Source organism: Enhydra lutris, unplaced genomic scaffold (genome assembly GCF_002288905.1).
Source record: "Enhydra lutris kenyoni isolate GAN:26980312 unplaced genomic scaffold, ASM228890v2 scaffoldscaffold1, whole genome shotgun sequence".
Taxonomy (NCBI): domain Eukaryota; kingdom Metazoa; phylum Chordata; class Mammalia; order Carnivora; family Mustelidae; genus Enhydra; species Enhydra lutris.
The window spans coordinates 99,554,270-99,574,065 of record NW_019154085.1 but is presented as its reverse complement, the minus strand read 5'-3'; the positions used below and the strand labels follow the sequence as shown (position 1 = coordinate 99,574,065).

The 19,796-nt window shown below is 40.5% G+C and overlaps 1 protein-coding gene across 1 annotated transcript in view; it reads right to left on the bottom strand.

The window, feature by feature from the left end:
- LOC111155763 (dipeptidyl peptidase like 10) overlaps positions 1–19,796 on the bottom strand; it is a 1,348,454-nt gene that overhangs the window by 1,207,367 nt on the left and 121,291 nt on the right. The gene's annotated exons all lie outside the window — the stretch shown is intronic.

The following is a 19,796-nucleotide window of genomic DNA, read 5'->3' as shown; positions in this document are numbered from 1 at the left end:
ACTATAACTGCATTTTCTATTCCTTATTATATCCTCACTAACATTTTCTTTAGCTTACTTTAATGTAAGGATACAGTATATGATACATACAACAAACAAAATGTATGTTAATTCACTTCTGGTCAATAGTAAGGCTATTATAGTTAAGTTTGGGAGGAGTCAAAGCTGTATGTGGATCAATGCCCTTAACCCCGTGGTGTTGTAGGGTCAAGTATACATATATACAGATAGTTCTCTTTTGTCTGATGTTTCCTACAGACACTACTGTCCTTGGCCTAAAACTGCCCTGGGACTCACATTCCTTCCCCATCAGTGTGTTAAGCATGGCATCTGGGCCCACTGCCACACTCTTCCGTCAGTTTCTTCTCCACCATCTCTAGGCACGTGTCATGACTTTCTTCTCGGTGCTACATAAACAAATGAAATAATCATTCTTTGATGCCTCTACCACCTGGAAAAGTGAAGATTTCTCAGCAAAGGGTCATCTCTTTCCAGCGACTTTGAGGAATGTTGGCTTTGCAGCAGGCTCCTGAAACAAATCCTGCAATGACTCTGTAGTTAGTATCAGTTATTCCTTTTCCTCTGTCTCACCACTTTTGACACCATCATTCAGTCAAGGATGATTCATTGTATTCCTTCCATCTGGGAGTCTGCTTTTTCCCCTAGGTGGTGGTCCAAGATGATAAAGACCATTTTCCTAGCAGCCCTCAAAACTCCCTTAGCACTCAGGAACTAGGTCAGCAGGCCCAAGAACAGCTTCCATTTCCAAGAGGCCATGCATAATCTTGTTTTCCTGAGCTAAGAAGCCTGCTTGTGGATTATTTTTTTGCTTCTATGCTAGCTTTTGACCATGTTCTTGCTCCTCTCCCTGCACTTTCTTGTTCCCCAAACTAACCTATGAAGAACTTCTCCATTAGTCACAGTTGTTCTTTCAGGATCATTTTTCCAAATCCCCTTTTTATCAAGTAATCCTATTAGCGCCTTTCTTTATTTCTTGATGATGATGATGATGATGGTCAATTAGCCAGCATATAGTACATCATTAGTTTTTGATGTAGTGTTCAGTGATTCATTAGTTGCATATAACACCCAGGGCTCATCGCCACACGTACCCTACTTAATACCCACCACCCAGTTACCCCATTCCCCCACCCTCCCTTCCTTTCTGTAACCCTCAGTTTGGTTCCCAGAGTCTCTCATGGTTTGTCTGCCTCTCTGATTTCTTCCCATTCGGTTTTCCTTCTCTTCCTCTGTGGTCCTCCATGCTATTCCTTATGTTCCACATATGAATGAAATCATATGATAATTGGACAACCACATACCTAAGAATGAATTTGGACCATTCTTGTTATTTCTTCCACACTCTGACATGCATGTAGGTCATGACTTTATTTAGATTTGGCCTAATATTTCCTTTATTTTTTTTTTTTTACATATCTTCTTAGTTCCTAACATACAAATGCATTTATTTGTTCCTTGAATATTGTACTTTCCACTTCTATGTTTTCAGCTTGTCTTTAAATTCTTCAAGATGGTGGAAGAGAAGGAGAACGGGCTCTGTAATGGACAGTGCATGATGATAATCTCACCTGGACCCCCAAAACTTCAGTTTCTTCATCTGTAAGAGGAGATAACATCATCCACCACATGGACCATTTTGAGGACTATTGCTTTCTTTTAGGAGAGAGAGAGAGACTATGTATGAGCTAGGGTGAGGGAGGTGCAGAGGGGAGAAGCAGGCTCCCCCTCTGAACAGAGACCCACATGTGGCTCAATCCCAGGAGCCTGGGATCATGACTTGAGCCAAAGGCAGAAGCTTAATTGACTGAGCCACCCAAGTGACTGGACCACTATCACATTTTAAAATCTTCTCATAATGCCTGGCACATTGTAACCTTTCAACATGTGTTCATTTTTTTTTTCTTCTCATTAAAAAGTAGCAGGAGACATTTATATCACTTGCTATGATTTTCCTTTTTCCCCAAAAGCTAATGTCATAGCACTGGATGGACTGAATAGGGTAGAGACGTCTGATCAGTTTCCCTATATTTCTAAGCCTTTCATGTTCCAAGAGGAATTTATTTATCTTCTTCCTGTCACTGCAATCTCTCTGAGATTTCAAGGAATTGATTTTGGTTATTATTACAGAAGGATAGATATTTTGTCTTCTATTTCACAACCTATTTTCTTTTCTAGAGAAAAAATTATCCAAAGTCTACTGGCCTACATCATGTTTTGTTGCATTTGTTCCAGACTGTTAGCCTATTTATATAAAGAAGTTCCTAAGTTTTATTACAATTCAAATTCATCATCCAACTAAGATATCATCTGTTTTTCAAAATCTACATTTATGTGGTATAATATGGTATATAATATTATATAGTATTACATTGTATACATTTGATATATATGCCATAATATAATGCAATGATTTAAGTTTTATCGCAATTCATCGTTCAACTAAGATAATCATCTATTTTTCAAAATCTCCATGATGAGTGTTAAATGGAAACCGTGTCTTTGAGTGATTTTCTTCTATAAACTCAATTCTTCCACAGCTATATATATTCCTATTGTATTCACCAGAGTCTCTTGGGAAAAAAATTGAATTTGGTCTCTTTTCTCTTAGAATCCTATACTAAAGAACATTTTAATAAATATCCGAAGTATATGAGGTATGTGAATATGTAGGAGAAGAATGTTCTAGGCAGAGGGAAAAAGAAAAAAAAAAAAAAAGACAAGTGCCCTGTGTTGAGAGCAGCAAGCCTGGTAAGTTCAAGGGACAACAAGGGTGTCAGTTTCTCTACAGTAGACTAACTACAAGGGAAGGAAGTACAAGATAAGAATAATAAGATAACAAAGGTGTTGGAATTTAGGCGGGGGGGGGGGGGGGGGGGGGGGGGGGGGGGGGTGGGAGGGCTATTTGTAAGGTCTTGCAGGCCACTGTAAGGATTTTGGTTTTCACTGAGAGGAGAGCTCTTAGAGCTTAATGAACAGAGGAATTTCACCAGCCATGATCTGACCTTGTTTTAACAGTATTGTTATGGCTGCCGGGTGAACGGTCATAAAGACAGAGCACGGAAGCGAGGAGAACTGTCAGGAAGAGTCTGTAATAACGTGTGTGAGAAAGAATGCCGGCTGAAACCTGAGCAGACAGGGTGGAAATGGTGAAAAGGGTTCAGACTACAGGAACATTTTGAGGATAGAGCCAATAAGATCTGCAGATGGGTGTCTGTCGGATGTGAGAGACAGGTAAGAGATGAGGCAGATTCCAGCTTTTGGAGGAGTTGCCATAAACTGAAGTTGTGAAGATGCTTCAAGAGGACGTCTGGATGTGCACGGCTGTTAGATGCCTGAGTGGAAAGGAGAGGCAGCAGCAGGATATGTGAGTTCTGGAGGGCTGGGGAGAGATACAGGATAGAGACAGGTAATGGAAGCCATGAGAATGAGGACTGAGAGAAGAGACTGAAACATAATAATCAATGAAATAAAAGACCAGGAGAGTTGGGTGTCCTGGAAGTAAAATGGAAAAAAAGAAAAAAAAGGATGTTTCAAAGAATTGATCCACTGAACCCAATGTTGCTACCTGATCAAATAAGATGAGGGTTAAGAATTGTCATTAAATTTAACTATAGTGGTTACTGGCTCCTTGACATGAGGGGGGAGTAGGAAAAAAGAAAACTGGATTAACTTGGTATTATGAGAGAATGAGGAAAGTGGAGACAGAAAAGAAAAGCAATTTTTTCCAAGCAGATTTTCTAAAAAGGAAAACTGATAAAGGATGAAGCCAGAATTTTTTTAAGATGGAAGAAATTGCAGAATGTTTGTAATAATCAATAGAAATAAATTGGTGGTACAGGAGAGAAATGGGACAATTTCTGGAGTAACTGAGGAACAGAAAGTCAGGAGGTGCAGTGCTTGGTTAGGGGGTTGGCCTCAGAGAACAATTTACCCACAGCAACAGAAGGGAGAGGATAGCATATGGACACAGGTGCAGGAGGTTACCCCAAAGAGAGAGAGGGCATGGACAACAGAAATGCTCTGTGCTTGATTGTTAGTGCTGTGGGCATAAGGTAAAGACATCAGTTCAGTTGTCGGGACTTTAATGTGCAACCAGCCAGCATGATAATGGGCTTTTCTCCAGCCACATTTGGCTGCGCAGGTGCAGGCATGAGGAGGGGAAGGCTGGGATGTTGCAGGCTGGCATCGTTGTTGAGAAGTACGATGACATAAAAGAGGACTCAGGATCTGAGGTGGCAGAAAGAGAGTAATTATTCTAGAGGACTATGGGATCGAAAGTGGACCTGAACTAAGGAATAGGGGAAGATCAATGGATGTTAGGGTCCCTATTATTTAAGGAACTGCAGGTTTCCCCCACTACCCAGAAATTAACTTTTGCCACTTCCCTTTTATGGAAGACTTACATTAGTACCCGATTTCACTAACTGAAAGAAATCTGAAGAAGACTTTTGCTTTATGATATGGTAATTTCTCCTTCACTATACGCCATCATGGTCTAGGAAAGATTCTGCGGGTATACTCTACTTCTGGGTAGTAAGGGAAGCCTCACTAGACTTGGGGCACCTCATATTAATCGGTTTCTTCTGAAGTATTTTTGCTTTGCTTTGTTTTATTGTTCCTCTTCAAAGACTCTCTTCCCGTTGTACTTCTTCCTCATCCCTGCTCTTTTTTTCCTGCTATATTTTAATCCATACAAAACGTGAACTTTTGTCTTTTAAAATTTCTCCTTATTTCTTCTGAAATATTGCTTTTCGGTTCTCTTTCAGTGTATCCTTACAGAGCTCTCTTCAGTGACAGAAATATTCTCTTCAGTGACACTATCCAATAACATAGCCAACGAGCCACTTGTGGGTAGAGTGACTAAGGAAATAAAATTTTCAATTTTATCTAATTAGAATTTATATTTAACTAGGCACATGTGGCTAGTGGTGAATCTATTAGATCACAAAGTGAGCTGAAGAGAAATCTTTATATCATTTGATGATATAAATGCTATTGGCACTAAAATCATTTTTCTGATCTCCTTTTCACTTCTGCCTTCTCAGGTTAGTTCTTCTGTGTCTGCCCCTTTTCCCTCACACACAATTATTCACAAACATTTATGCAACACTAACTGTATGTTGCTACCAGTGAGAGGTTCTGGTGATACTGAGATACAGGGAGATGTAAAAGGATGCCTGTTCTCAAGTAAGGAGGAGAGGAGTCAAGAAAGTGATGACAATAGTACAATGTGCCACATGCTGTGATCAAGACAAGTGTAAAGAGAGGTAGGGGCACAGTAGGGAATTGGCAAAAAAAAAAAAAATACACACACACACACACACACACACACACACACACACGCCTCCTCTAGCATCCTACCAATTCTGGCTTTGTCACTTCTTTAATGAGTAACCCACTTCACAGGGTAGTTATAAGAATTTTAAAAATCTGGTACGTGCATAAAGTGCTTGGTACACTGCCTGCTTTTAAATATAATTCCCTCTGAGCAAAATGCACACTTTTTTTTTTTTACTACAAAATTTATCTGTAATTTTTTTAAATAAAAAATTATGTTATCCTTGTTCTCCATTCTCAGGATCATGCAAGTGCACCTGATATTCCATGGATTTCTGGAGCCACATGTCCAGCATAGTTTTGCTGCTCCTGCGCCACTTTAATCGGTGCCCAGCCTGAAATGGAGCTTCTCTTTCCTTTCAGATGACAATACACTGCGCACAGTAATCACCCAATCCACTACTTTCCTTGAACACTCACTCATCTGAAGGTTTTTTTAAGCCATATTTGATATCTTCTGTCAAGAATTATAAAATTGGAATTATAAAACTGGAAACTTGGAAATTATGGCCACATTTCCACCAGAGAGTCATCAAACTTCTCCTTGAACACCATGAGTGACAGAGAGCTCACTGCCTATCAAAGCAATTAAATTCATTATCAGGACTTTCATCACTAGAAAGTTCATTCTTCCATAGAGATGTAACCTACCACCCTCTGGTTCCCTCTATCTGTCCTTCCCATGTGCTCCAACTCTATGACATGGCGTACCATTGGGAGAGAAATGGGTGGGATGACACAAAAGGCTGTGATTACACATTACCCAAAAGCATTCTTCTCTAAGCAGTGTCCAGCTAGGAGTCTCCTTTACATGGATGTAAGGACTGTCCACTAAGATGAGTCCTGATGAAAAGTATCAGAACTACCAGTCTACAACAGAATGGAACAAATTCAGTTCTTCCTGCCCATGAAAGCCCTGCATATATTTCATAGATCCCAGCCCCAGGAGTATTTCCTATTCCAATCTAAATATCTCTAATTCTTTCATCTATTCTTCATAGCATGATTTCAGCTTTCCTTATCATTCTCCTTCCTGTGGCTCTTTTGTCAAAGTCACTCACTAAAATGTTTTGTGTTGCATTCTTTTGAAATATATCCGAACATTGAGTTGGGTGGTTGAACACCTAGAAATATGTTGGTAGGACTTAAGGGTCCCCCATTGTATTGACACTGGTGATACAGAAAAATATCTGCAGTTCCTCTAAGTGAGCTACAATACACCATGTTTCCTGGCTTCATTCCACAGTTTGCTTTTCAGTTTATGATAAGAAAAGGGTTTGATTGCACCTGGAAAGTTCTGGTGACAAAACTAGTTTCTCATAAGTATTTTAATAGTTTTCATAATCCTGCTTTCAAGCTTAGCACCTGGCTTGGATGAGGACAGAAAAGGTAGGGGAGAGGGATGGCTGAGAGTAAAGAAGAGAAGGAGACAAACATCCCAGACCCAATTGCACTTTCTTGGCACATTCACCCTGTTTGACAAAAGAAATATGAAGATTATTTTTCCTATTCTGATTTGCTTCAGTTCAAATAAGCCATTCTTCCTCCAGCCTCCTACATGATGGAAGCATAGATATATAATCAGCTAGTAGATGATAGAGTGTTGACAGATACATCATTGCTAGATGACAGATGATTGATTAATTGATGGATATAAGTGCATACAGCATGTGTTATTTATCACTCTATTTTATCATTTTGCTCTTTCACTTTTGTTTCATCTTGCATTTTTTTGGTTTACTTTTCCCTTGTGGGGTCCTCGCCTTTCCCCATCTCTTTGTTCTGCCACCCACTTTGTCTTCCCCATTACATAGCTTAAAAATGGCCAGTATCTTTCAGGGGACCACTAATGCAAAATATGTTTTCCCATGGGACAATGATAATTTGATAGGGCCTCATAGTGGGGCAAGGTCAAAAGAGATGTGAGGCAATTTGCATTTCAGCAAATATCAGTCTGTCAGGTCCTCGCTGTTGTCTTAAAAATAGTTCCCACATATAGGGACATATTTTAGAGTTAACTTAAAAGCACATTTGCTTGTTCAGAACATCTCTTATGGGGCTGAAAATGCTGAGGCTGTGGAAAGCAAAGTGGGGAGTATTTATCTGTAACCTACAGTTACTCCAGAATTCCCCCAGGGAATGACTTTGCAGCAATTTAAGCCCAAATGTAGAGCAAACAGAAAAATGGGTGCCTTTCCCCATGCTCACAGGATTTGTCTTGTACCTCCTTCTTACACCAATAACAAGGGGAGAAGAAGATGAATTAGCAACCACAATCTACACTTTCATCTTCCGTAACTCTGAAAGACTCACGGTCAATGGTAAAAGCACGTCTAAACCAGGCTTCTGTGCTTCAATTACACTGTGACCACACACCACACGTCCTTTCCTTCTTAGGGGTACTTTTCCTACCCCAGACTATTAACACATATGACAGAACGCAGCTGAATGCCACGTTAAAAACAAAACACAAAACAAAACAAAAAAACACCACCACCACCACCAACAAAAAACTTAGCTGTGCTTGCTTGTGTGGAGTTTCAAGAAACATAACACTGCCTTCTACTTCTCTTATCTTTATATTGTAAAAACACATAAGTTATATCCTTACATGAAAAACACAAAAGTTCTGTTGCTATACAATTGCATTGAGGAATTATTGTCACTGTCATTCTTGTTGCACCGGTTTAGGATCAGACTGATCAGAACTGAGCATGGAAGTGCGGGACTCAGGCCTAAGGAGGTTCTGGATTCGTTGGGGAGTGTGCAGGATGGAGAAGCAGAGAGCTAACAGTACTGCACATTGTTGGGTTCACTGTAACACTAACACTGGGTATGACTTCGTTGTACTGAACATTGTGTTATTCTCTGTGCAGTTTCTCAAGCTCCACAGAAAGCCTGTGGGGAATGCCCTTTATTGCTTCATTGAGGCAGCATAGCCTGGGAACTATCCATGCAGGTTCTCAATATAAACTGCCTGGGTTTGAATTTAGCTTGCAACACCTGCCAGCTACCCAGTCCTGCACACATTATTTTAACCTCCATGGGTGTATTAGTTTCCTACTGCTGATGTAATAAATGAACACAAATTTAGTACCTTTAAAAACCCACAAATTTATAATTTTACAGTCTGGAGGCTGCATTCCTTCTGGAGGCTCTAGTAAAAAGTACGTTTCCTTCCATTTTTCTAGGTCCCTGGGGCCTCCTACATTCCTGGGCTGGTGGCCTCTTCTTGCCTCTCCAAGCAAGCAGCATAGCATCTTCTCTCCCTTCTGACTTCTAATCTCTCATTTACAAGGACCTTTATGATTATAGTAGGTCCACCTGGATGATGCAGAGTGATCTCCCCATCTCCTGATCCTTACCATTATCACATCTACAAAGTCCCTTCGGCCATGGAAGGGGAGTTATTCACGGGCTCTGAGGATTAGAGCAAGAACACCTTTAGGGAGCCCTTATTCTGTCTACCTTAATGGTAGACATTCTACATTAATGGGTAAACCAAGGAGGGCGTGGAAATAGTACTTCACAAGAGTGTTATGGGAAAGGCAAGTAAAACATTGAGAAGAGTCCCTTTTTTTTTTTTTTAAGATTTTATTTATTTGTTAGAAAGAGAGAGAGAGAGAGCTCGTGGAAGCACAGGCAGACAGAGTGTCAGGCAGAGGCAGAGGGAGAAGCAGGCTCCCTGCCAAGCAAGGAGCCCGATGTGGGACTCGATCCCAGGATCCCGGGATCATGACCTGAGCGGAAGGCAGCTGCTTAACCAACTGAGCCACCCAGGCGTCCCGAGAAGAGTCCCTTTTTTATTGATGCTCTCAGCCCTTAGCGCCTACTGAGTGGAACAAGTGTGGGGGATGGGAGAGGGCATGGATGGAGGATGGAAGGGAGTTGTGTGGGCCGAGGCAGATATAAATTTCTCTCCAGCCCAATGTGATTTTGCAACAAATCCCTGCTTGGCACTAGGGAAATCAGTCCCAAGATTGTTATGTTTCTGTATGTGAAGACACTGATGCCGTGATAATGCCAGAGCAGAATTTAAGAGCTTGGAGTGGTCATAGAAAACAGTCCTAAATTTCTACATTTCATGCAGGAGTTGCCTGTCTCAATCCAGAGGGAAAGTTGTCCAAGGTGATACAGTTAGTGGCAGAGCTGAAACAAGAACCCAGGTCTCCAGACCACCTGCCCATTGTTCTTTCTACCACATCTGTTCCCACTTAAGGAAGACTCAATGGCCTGACTAGTGTTTGCCAGCCATCTTTCAAGTGCCATATGGTTCAAGGGCATAAAATTCCATTTGTTCAATACCTACAAGTAAAATGTTGTCTCTCCTAAATGTAATGTCATATTCTGGATTAGATCCTGGAACAGAAAAAGGATGTTAATAGAAAAACTGGTAGAATAAGAATGAAGTTACTTTCTTAGTTTGGACAAATGCACCATGGTAATGCAAGTTAGCACTAAATGGAAACTCCTTGTACACTCTTTGCAACTATTCTGTCCATCAAAAATTATTTCTATAGAAAAACATTTTAAAAGTAAGATTTTTCCGTTTACTGTAATAATGCCAAATTACTTTCACCTTTCATTGCATAGTATAAAAGACCCTGTCACATTCATTCTGCCTCAGCCCCATTGCACTTGCTTGTCCCTCTGGCTAAAATACTCTTCCTCCAGGTGCAAAGATGTCTTGCCCCATCACCACCCTCAGGACTTTCTGTCCACGTCACCTTCTCAGTGAATCATCTCCCCATCATGCTATCTAAAACAGGGAAGGAAAGAATGAAAGAAGGGAGGGAAGGTAGGAAGGAAGGAAAGAAAGGAGACTAGAAGGGAGGAAGGAAAAAGGAAAAGAAGGGAAGGAAGGAGGGAGGGAGAAAAAAGAAGGAAGAAAGCAAGGGAGGAAAAATCCCCACTCCTAAGAACTGTAACAAAACCTGTACTATTTTCTTTCTTTGTATTTATCCCTGTTTTATCTTTCTTCTTAGCTTTCATTACTATCAAACACATGACAAATTCATTTATCTTACATGTTGTCTACCTTGGCCACCATAAAGGCTAATATATTTTATTTTTGTTCATTTTGTTCATCGTTGTATCCCTAGCAACTGGAAAAGTACCTGATATATAGAAAATACTTCAAATATATTTATTGAATGAATGAATGATTGTAACAACTCTGAAAGTTGAGTGAGCCATGTGTACACAGCACAGTGCTGACCCACTTTAAATATAAGGAATCCTATGGCACGAGGAAATGAGAGTACATACCAAGAAGTCACAAAGCTTATAGGTGGCAGGTCTGAGATTAGAATGCAGGCTTCCTGATGTCTGGGTTGGACATTTTACACATCATATTTCATCATGCCAAGCCCTGTACCCAGAGTAGGTATGGGCAGTTCCATTTTCCTCCCCCTGATTTTCATGGCTGCTTTCACTCCTCTCAGAGAACTACAGGGGATCTCACTAAATAATCGAAGTACAGAGTAGACATGTGTTTACATTATTGGTTTCCTTTTTATTTTTTTCTAAATATTTTATTTATTTGACAGAGAGAGAGATCAAAAGTAGGCAGAGAGGCAGGCAGAGAGTAAGGAGGAAGCAGGCTCCCCACTGAGCAGAGAGCCCAATGTGGGGCTCAATCCCAGGACCCTGTGATCATGACCTGAGCCGAAGACAGAGGCTTAACTCACTGAGCCACCCAGGTGCCTCTACATTGTGGGTTTCCTAATGGTTACTGGTGTTAAACTTAACTAAAATCCATTTCAAGAAGCCCCATGCAGAGAGGGTGGCTTGTCTCCATGACTAAATAAAAAGACTGTAAGTACTGGGGACAAAACAAAAGACTAGATCAGGCAGGCACTATGGTAACACAGAGTTATTACTCTACTGCTTCCCACTTATTCAATTCAATCCAATCAAACAAGTATTTACTGAGGACATGTTCCATGCCTTATACTATACTAGGCATTTTGAGGATGACAGGAGAAGACCAGTGGCTGCAACACAAAGGAAAACACAAGACCTAACTACTCCTCAGTCCACTATGGTTAGGATGGCGCTACAGTGGCCCCCATCTTGGTGGGAAACGAATCCAGCCAAGAGCACCAAAACAAATGAGCCCTTGCACCAAAGCTTACACGCATTCCTGCTATCAACTCCAAGACGAGGCCCTATGGAGCTCAGAGATTTACACTTGAGACGCACTTGGATATATCACTCGTATGACACCGTTCAGACCCATGCAATGTTCCTTGAAGGCAATAAAAGCATCTGTGGTCCACACCACTCTAAGTGATTGAAACTGAATGAAATTATTAAAGGGTGAGAGGAGAGAAAGATTATCTTGTAAGTGAAAATCTTTCTATCTCTCTTCTTCATTGAGCTTAAATACAACAAAAGCAATTCACTGAAGCCTGACAGCAGTAAAATGTTCGTGTAAGTTTCTCAAGGAGGGAATGGGAATTTCCTGAGAAATTCTCTCTCCCTCCCGCTCCTTGTCTTTTCTCATTTTTCCACCATCACCGTGCTTCCTTCATCTATTTCATCTCTCCCCTGTTTTTCCTTTCTGCCTCCCTCCTGCCCACTGTGTATAAGGCACTGTGTTGGTGTCAAGGGAGAACACAGAATGTTGAGAGCAAAATCTGTGTCCTCGATTATTGACTCATTCATTTAAAACCGGTATGAGGGCATGCACTATGCTAAGTACTTTATGTTGTGTAAGGTACGGTTTCTAAATAAGTAATAATCGTTAGTGAGGATCAATACAGTGTAAGTGGGAAGAATAGGCGTTTTACTATCAGACGGCCCTGGGCTTGAGTTCCACACTGCTACTATCTCCATGACCTTAACTTGCCTGAGGGCCACTTTTATCATCAGTTAAATAAAGAGAATATAAATAATATATATATGTATTATATATAAATATAAAGAGAATATATAATAAATATTATATATAATATATATAAAAAATATAAAGAGAATATAAATAAAAATAAAAAATTGCTGTTGTGAGAATTTTAAAGATTTTTATTTATTTATTTGACAGACAGACATCACAAGTAGGCAGAGAGGCAGGCAGAGAGGGGGAAGGGGGAGCAGGCTCCCTGCTGAGCAGAGAGCTCGATGTGACCCCAGGACCCTGAGATCTTGACCTGAGCTGAAGGCAGAGGCTTTAAACCACTGAGCCACCCAGGTACCCCTGTTGTGAGAATTTTAAAAATATGGTATATTATGCGACCCATATAGTCTAGACAAGGGGCCCAAAGTACAGTGTCTATTGATGGAATTCAAACCAGAAAATCTACACTTTTAGTGGGGAGGTTAAGAGGGAAAGAGTGGGGGCGCCTGGGTGGCTCAGTGGGTTAAAGCCTCTGCCTTCGGCTCAGGTCATGATCCCAGGGTCCTGGGATTGAGCCCCACATCGGGCTCTCTGCTCAGCAGGGAGCCTGCTTCCTCCTTTCTCTCTCTTTGCCTGCCTCTCTGCCTACTTGTGATCTCTGTCTGTCAAATAAATAAATAAAATCTTTAAAAAAAAAAAAAAAAAAAAGAGGGAAAGAGTGTTAATAAAATAACACTTCACAGTAGACTATCGCTTCAAAGCTGTGTGGTAAACTTTACAGATAGTACCCCACTTAATCCTCACAGGAAGAAGCACTGGATCCATTTACACATCTGGAAAAACAGCAGCACTAAGTGAATTGCCTGAGGCTGCAGGAGAAAGCGGCATACCTCGGGTCTCTGTATTCCAAACCCAGTTGTCCTTCCATCCACTGCAGATCCCGCTCTGTCCCACCAGTCAGAGAACTGAGTGAGGCTTCGAGAATATAGCAAAGAGGGCCGTCTGGGTGGCTCAGTGGGTTAAAGTCTCTGCCTTCAGCTCAGGTCATGATCTCAGGGTCCTGGGATCGAGCCCCACATCAGACTCTCTGCTTGATGGGGAGCCTGCTTCCCCCTCTCTCTGCCTGCCTCTCTGCCTACTTGTGATCTCTCTCTGTGTCAAATAAATAAATAAAATCTTAAAAAAGAAAAAAGAATACAGCAAAGAAGAGGCTTACAAGCAGAGGGCAGACAGAAGGTGTGATGTCAGACAGGCGTAAGGGAAAGTGGATACATTTCATTACTTCACTTTGTTCCCCCCCTGACTTTCATGCTAAAGTTCAGACCAGCTTGTATAAATTCCGGTCTTCTGAAGGGTGCCACAAAGCAAACTTAAGAAAACACAAATAAATAAATAAAGTCAGTGCTCTATGGCTAGGGAAAAAAATCAAATAATCTCCTTAGGAAGCAATGAAGTAAAAGTTGGAGCTGCTCCTCTTCTTAAACATTTTGTTGCCATGTTGCTAAGGGGGGAGGGAGAAACAGCAGGGATCAATATAATACTGTTGGTCTGTGTTTATTCCTCTAGTTATGATTTTCCAATAATAAAGACAGTGGTAGATCCTTCACTTCAACTTACAGAAATTTGGATAAATGCAAAGAATATTCATTCTTCAATCCATAGTTTTGGAAATCTATATTCACCCTTCAGAGCAGAGTGGCTCTGTTAGTTTATATTTAATACTTAATTGAAAACTTTCTATATTTTTAATATGCAAACATCTGAATTTGAATGAGAAACAATAATATTAACTGTGACACAGCAGTTTCATTTTTCATGAGCCCTGTAAATGTTATTGCATGTTTCCAGGAATTCAACTCAAAAAAATTTTATTATGATTAACTGTGCATGGAGTGTTTACAAGTCTTATAAAAATATAGCAGGGAAATAAAGAATTCCAAACATACCAAATTTTCCTTTGTAACAACTTTTTCCTTAATATTAAATCAACTCAATTTGGAAAGGTTACATATACTTAAGCACAGGATACCACATAATAAATCAAGATAAATGGAAAACATAGGATTCCTTTTTACAGAGTATGATTTCAATACTTAATTCATCACCCTCCCTTTCGACAGAGAGCTTCAGTATGAATCGAAGCCCCGAAACACAATGCACAAGCTATAGCCATTTATTACAATATTGTGTCGTTTGTCACTTTTATGGAATTTTGTGTATTTTGCAGGCTGTAAAATGGGCCAGAGTGATTCAGAAATGATCTATGCCATCATTATTCCTCATTTCTAGTGCTTGAATTTGCATCTATTCTCCCCAAAAGGTTTGATTTATTAGGTGAATAAATAACAATATGCTTCAATAATGTATATATATTGAGACTTCATTAGCTGCCCAGGAGATGCTACGCCGATTTTAAATAATTGAAACACACACACATGGGATGGAGCCCAATGGGCTTGAGACGACTGGGTATAAATATGTACAAAGCAGACCGGTGAAGGGAAGATGCTTTCAGAATGGATTGGAATTGAAGGGACACATACAAGTAACAGTAAATGTTCTCGGTGAAAGTACACACATTTAGAGGCTGATTCTTCCAAAACAGAAAAGGCAAGTTAAAGTGGAAGGTGAGATTTGTTTGTTTTTTCTGAATCTCAAACAGATGGTCCTCTGACTTCCAGCTAACTCACTCTTAACCATGTGCCTGTAAGGTTAGTCAAGTCCACTAATGACTAAATTTCCAAGCCAAGCCAGTGCTGACTCTCATCATGCAACTAAGTAGAGCCCAAGGAGTGGAGTATATTTCTTTTCTCCAGTCTAATGCATTATCTTCTGCTAGTTGAAATTATTTACTTGCTGGGTTAAACAGTTTCATGCTCTTAATTAAACATCTTTTAGCTATCTGTAATATGCATGTGATGAAATAGCTTTAAGTCTATAGTCAAAAAGTCTTGATTCAATGCTGTCTCAGAAATTTCTAGAATGATTTATGTCAGAGGCCATTTATAACAGGTGCAGCTTAGGTAGTTGATAAAGATAAACCTAGTAAAATTTCTAACTTTTCCCCCAGCTGGCGTATTTTGGCTGAAAATGCATTTTGGGAAGGAGAATATTTATTTCTCCTCTAAAATAGACTTAGAAGTTCCTTCCTTCTAATTAGGAAAAAAAAAAAAAAACTGTCTCACAAGTGATGAATAGATGCTAAAGGAGGATATTTATTTCTTCTCTAAAAGCAAACTGGAAAGCTCCTTTTCTCTAATTGGAAGTGAGGAGGAGTAGTCTCAAAGTGAGAAATGGGTGCTAAAAGAATGACATATCTACAGCAAAAAGGTGTGTGTGTGTGTGTGTGTGTGCACGCGCACGCACGCCTGTGTTTTACTTCGGAGAAAGACACCTACCCTTTCTCTCCTTAAGACAAGCAAGCAAGCAAACAAACAAACAAAAGTCCTCCTCCTCCTTGTTCCAGTGGTTACAGATAGCAAGAGAGCTAAGATTTTCTGCAGACACCTGAATCTGGAATCTGATTCGAGAGGCCAGGAATGTGGCTGGTGGTAGGGGCTTAGGAGGCAGTAGGGAGGCAGATCCCATGGGGCTGGTAAGGAAACACGTGAGACCCAGAAGAGCAGAGAGAGCTTGTCTAGGTTGGTGGGAATGTCAAGGCAGGAGAAAGGAGGTGCTACAGATCTGCCCGGGGCTTCCTTAGGATTCCCTGCTGGGGAGCTATGAGACCAGAGATGTTGCTCAGGAGACAAGGGTTGGGGTGCCTGTGAATGATAGCATGACCTGAGTCACACCAAAGAGTCAGTGAGGATAAGTAGTTAAGTCTGATTAATCAAACGAACACCTTCCAACACTAAACCCCATAGAGGACTGGCGTTAGCATGTGATCAACTATACTTTTTCTTTTAGAGGTATGGGAAGATTTGTGTAGCCCTTAATTACTTTATGTCAGTGAACCTAATAAAATACTACATACCCCGTAATGCTTGGCTATCTGAGGATTGAGGCTTGCTTGCGAGGGGTGGTGGAGAGAAACAGGACAGGTGAGAGAGCGCAGGAACATCATTGTAGGGAGCCTCACCCTGCCCCATCACTGGGCCCCACTCTTTCTCATCCTGGGCCAATATTAAGCCTATGAAGATAAAGGGTGTGTATTCCCTGCCTTTTTTTTTTTTTTTAAGATTTTATTTATTTATTTGATAGAGAGAGCGAGAAAGCACAAGCAAGGGGAGCGGTAGAGTGAGAAGCAGGCTCTCCGCTGAGCAGAGAGCCTGATGTGGAGCTCGATCCCAGGACTCTGGGATCATGAGCTGAGCTGAAGACAGATGATTAACTGACTGAGCCACCCAGTCCCTATGCTTTGTCTTTCTACCAGTGAAGGTCTTCCTACCTGACAGTAGCTTAAATATATAGCTTCTCCCCCCAGAATCTTTGAATTCTGTTGGCCTGATACCCTAGGTCCTCCTAAGGAGGTCCTGGGCATGTGCTATCCTGGGAACCTTAAATAGCTTGCACTCTTTCCAAACCCTGCCTCAGGGTTTGGATAGAGTTTAAATCACTTAGACTCCAGAACCCATCTCCTCTTGTGATTTTGTCAGTTGCCTCTGAGATTACATCCGTGTCTATATTTTCAGACCCAAGCTTTTTTTCCTGAGTTCCCATACATTCAACTGCTATTGTATGTTGCTACCTGAATATTCTCAACATGCATATCTAAATACTTAGTGCCAGTTCTTTTCAGTTCACTATATACCAGGAATTATGGTAATCATTTACACATATCATTTATATTCTTCCCAACAATCCTGTAAGATCACAAATTCTTTGAGAAGAATCTATTGATGCCTACAAGTACCAGCAATGTGTTACATACCAGAGTACAAGAGTAAAAATATGAAATCCTTGCCCTCGTGGAACTTACATTTTGATAGAATTAATAATCTTATTTTACTATGAGGAACTAAAGCTCAGAGGGGCTGATGGACCAACCCATACATCGAAACTTAGTAAGTGGTACAGTTATGGGGTTCTCATATCTTTTACACTTTGCCACACTGACAAATGTGCATTACATTCTTCTAGGTAACATGTTAGCACAAATTTCTGTAAAGGGGCAGAAAGTAAACATTTCAGGCATTACTGGCCACACAGTCCATCACAGCTGTCCAACTCTGCCACTGGAGCAGGAAAACAGTCACAGGCAATATGGAAATGAATACATAGGCTGTGTTTTCATAAAGCTTTTTTGATGGCTGGAGGACCATAACTCATTTACGCACGTTCTAGATGATTCCTCTGACTCCAAGATTTGTGATTTTTCTGCTAATACTACTATATTCTCTAATTACATATGCAAAATCTTGAATTCATTCTCCTATTTCACTGTCCTCCTCTTCCTTCCAACTTCCACAATACGTTCTGTTTTCACCAGCAATATCTTTTTCATGTCAATCACAACCCTGATTAGCTGACTTCTAAGGTCAATTGCACAGTATTCTAAATCACTGGGACAAAAGTTTATCCTCAAAAGAAAACCCATCATTCTGATGACAGAACTGAATAAGGTTTGCATTAAAAAAGAACTTAAAGAAATCATTGTACAGCATTTATAAGTGGCACATGAGTTAAGTCCAGGTTTGGAGAGGCCAAGGAAGGGTATGTATCAGAAAAAGAAATAGTATTGTCACAATTTTCTTCTTCCTTCTTTCCTTCATGTCTCCCTCCCTCCTTCCCTCCCTCCCTTCCTTCCTCCCTCCCTTCTACCTTTTCTTTCTCTTTATAATCCATGACAATATCTGTCAGTTTCCAGGAATAGGAGTTTGTTCCTCAACAAATTGGAAGAGGAATAACATCCCGTCACTGCTTAAGCCCTATCCCCTCTCATTACCAACTTCAGTCACTGACGGTCTTCCACAAACCTCTGATCTACTTTCTCACAATTCATGGAGATTGGTAAAATAATCCCACAATCCAGAACTCCCAGTCTTGACATACCATCAATGTCAATTAGGGAATCTCCCTGATAGGGAACAGGGGATGAAGAGAGCTAGCGTGGGTTTGAGGTAAGGAGTTAAGTTTATCTGTTTCCTGTTGCTGCTCTGACAAATTACCACACACTTAGTGACTCAAAATAACACAACTTTATTATCTCATAGTTCTGGAGTTTAGAAGTCCAAAATGGATTTCAATGAGCTAACATCAAAGTGTTGGTTAATTATATTCTTTGTGGGAGCTTTTTTTTTTTTTAATATTTACAAAAATTTTTTTTTTTAGTCTCTATTTGATTTTTTAATTTAAATTCAATTAATTAACATATAATGTATTATTTGTTTCAGGGGTACAGGTCTAAGGGAGAATTCGTTTTCAGAGGCTCCCACATTCCTCAGATTGTAGCCCCCTTGCATCATCCTGGCCTCTGCTTCTCTTATCACACCTCCTTCTCTCTCTCTGACCTTCCTGCTTCCCTCATTCCCTTTGTGATTGTATATTCCCCAGCAGTGAAATTTAGGATAATCTCCCCATGTTGAGGTCCTTACCTTAATCACATCTGCAAAGTCCCGTTTGTCATGTAAGTAACCTACACAGGTTCCAGGGATGCAGGCCTGGACATCTTTGGGGGAGGGGACATTATTCTGCTTCCCACACTGAGCTGTGCCCATCAGAATAAGTTGATGTTCTGGACACAAGACATGTTCTGACTATACTGAATTACTAGACACAAATTAATTTTGAATCACTCACTGATTTCACAAATATTTATCACCTGTAATGTGAAGAGCGTGTGGTCCCTACTCCCATGATGCTTATGGCATTGGAGAAGTCAGTGAAAATCTCTGAAGTCTATCTTTGAACATGTAATATTCTCCACAGAGCTCACATTTGCCATTCTGTTTGACATATATTCACTTAACCACCAACCATGTGTCTAGCATTATGCTGGGCACTGAGCATACAGCAGGAAGGATGAAAATCCTGGCTCTGAAAGAGCTTCTGTTCTGATGTGGGAGATAGAGAAATGAACAAGGAAGTAAAAATGTTGAAATAGAGGTTATAAAGGAAATCAAAGGGACATGGGTGGGATTGCTTTAAACTGATTGTCCTCTAGAGACCACCTCTCTGGGCAGAGACATTTAAATTGATGCCAGTAGATGAAAAAAAAAAAAAAACTAACTTTGCATAGGTCTTGGGGAAAAGCATTTGAGTAGAGGGAACAAAAGTGCAAAGGCCCTGAGGCCAGATAAAAGTTTCGTGCATCTGAGGCCAGAAAGAGGGTACACTTATCTGGTACAAAATTGGGGCAAGAGATAGTAGTAATTTTTTTTTTTTTTTAAGTTTTTTTGGTTGACCTAAAGTGATCTACTGCTCAGAAGACTTCCAAAGGCCTACCGGCCAATCACAAGGTGGCTGAGTGTGCTTTACCTCATTCTGCCTTTACATCGGCTATCAGTTTGGGAGGTCAATAAATACTGCATGGAGAAGTTTACTATTCTCTGAGCTTCTCCTGAATAGCAAGTGGTTCCCAATCTTTTGTGACCAGCCATGCTCAAGATTTTTTTAATTCACCAACTGGAGGATGGAAAAGATTGCCAAGAAAGAGGTT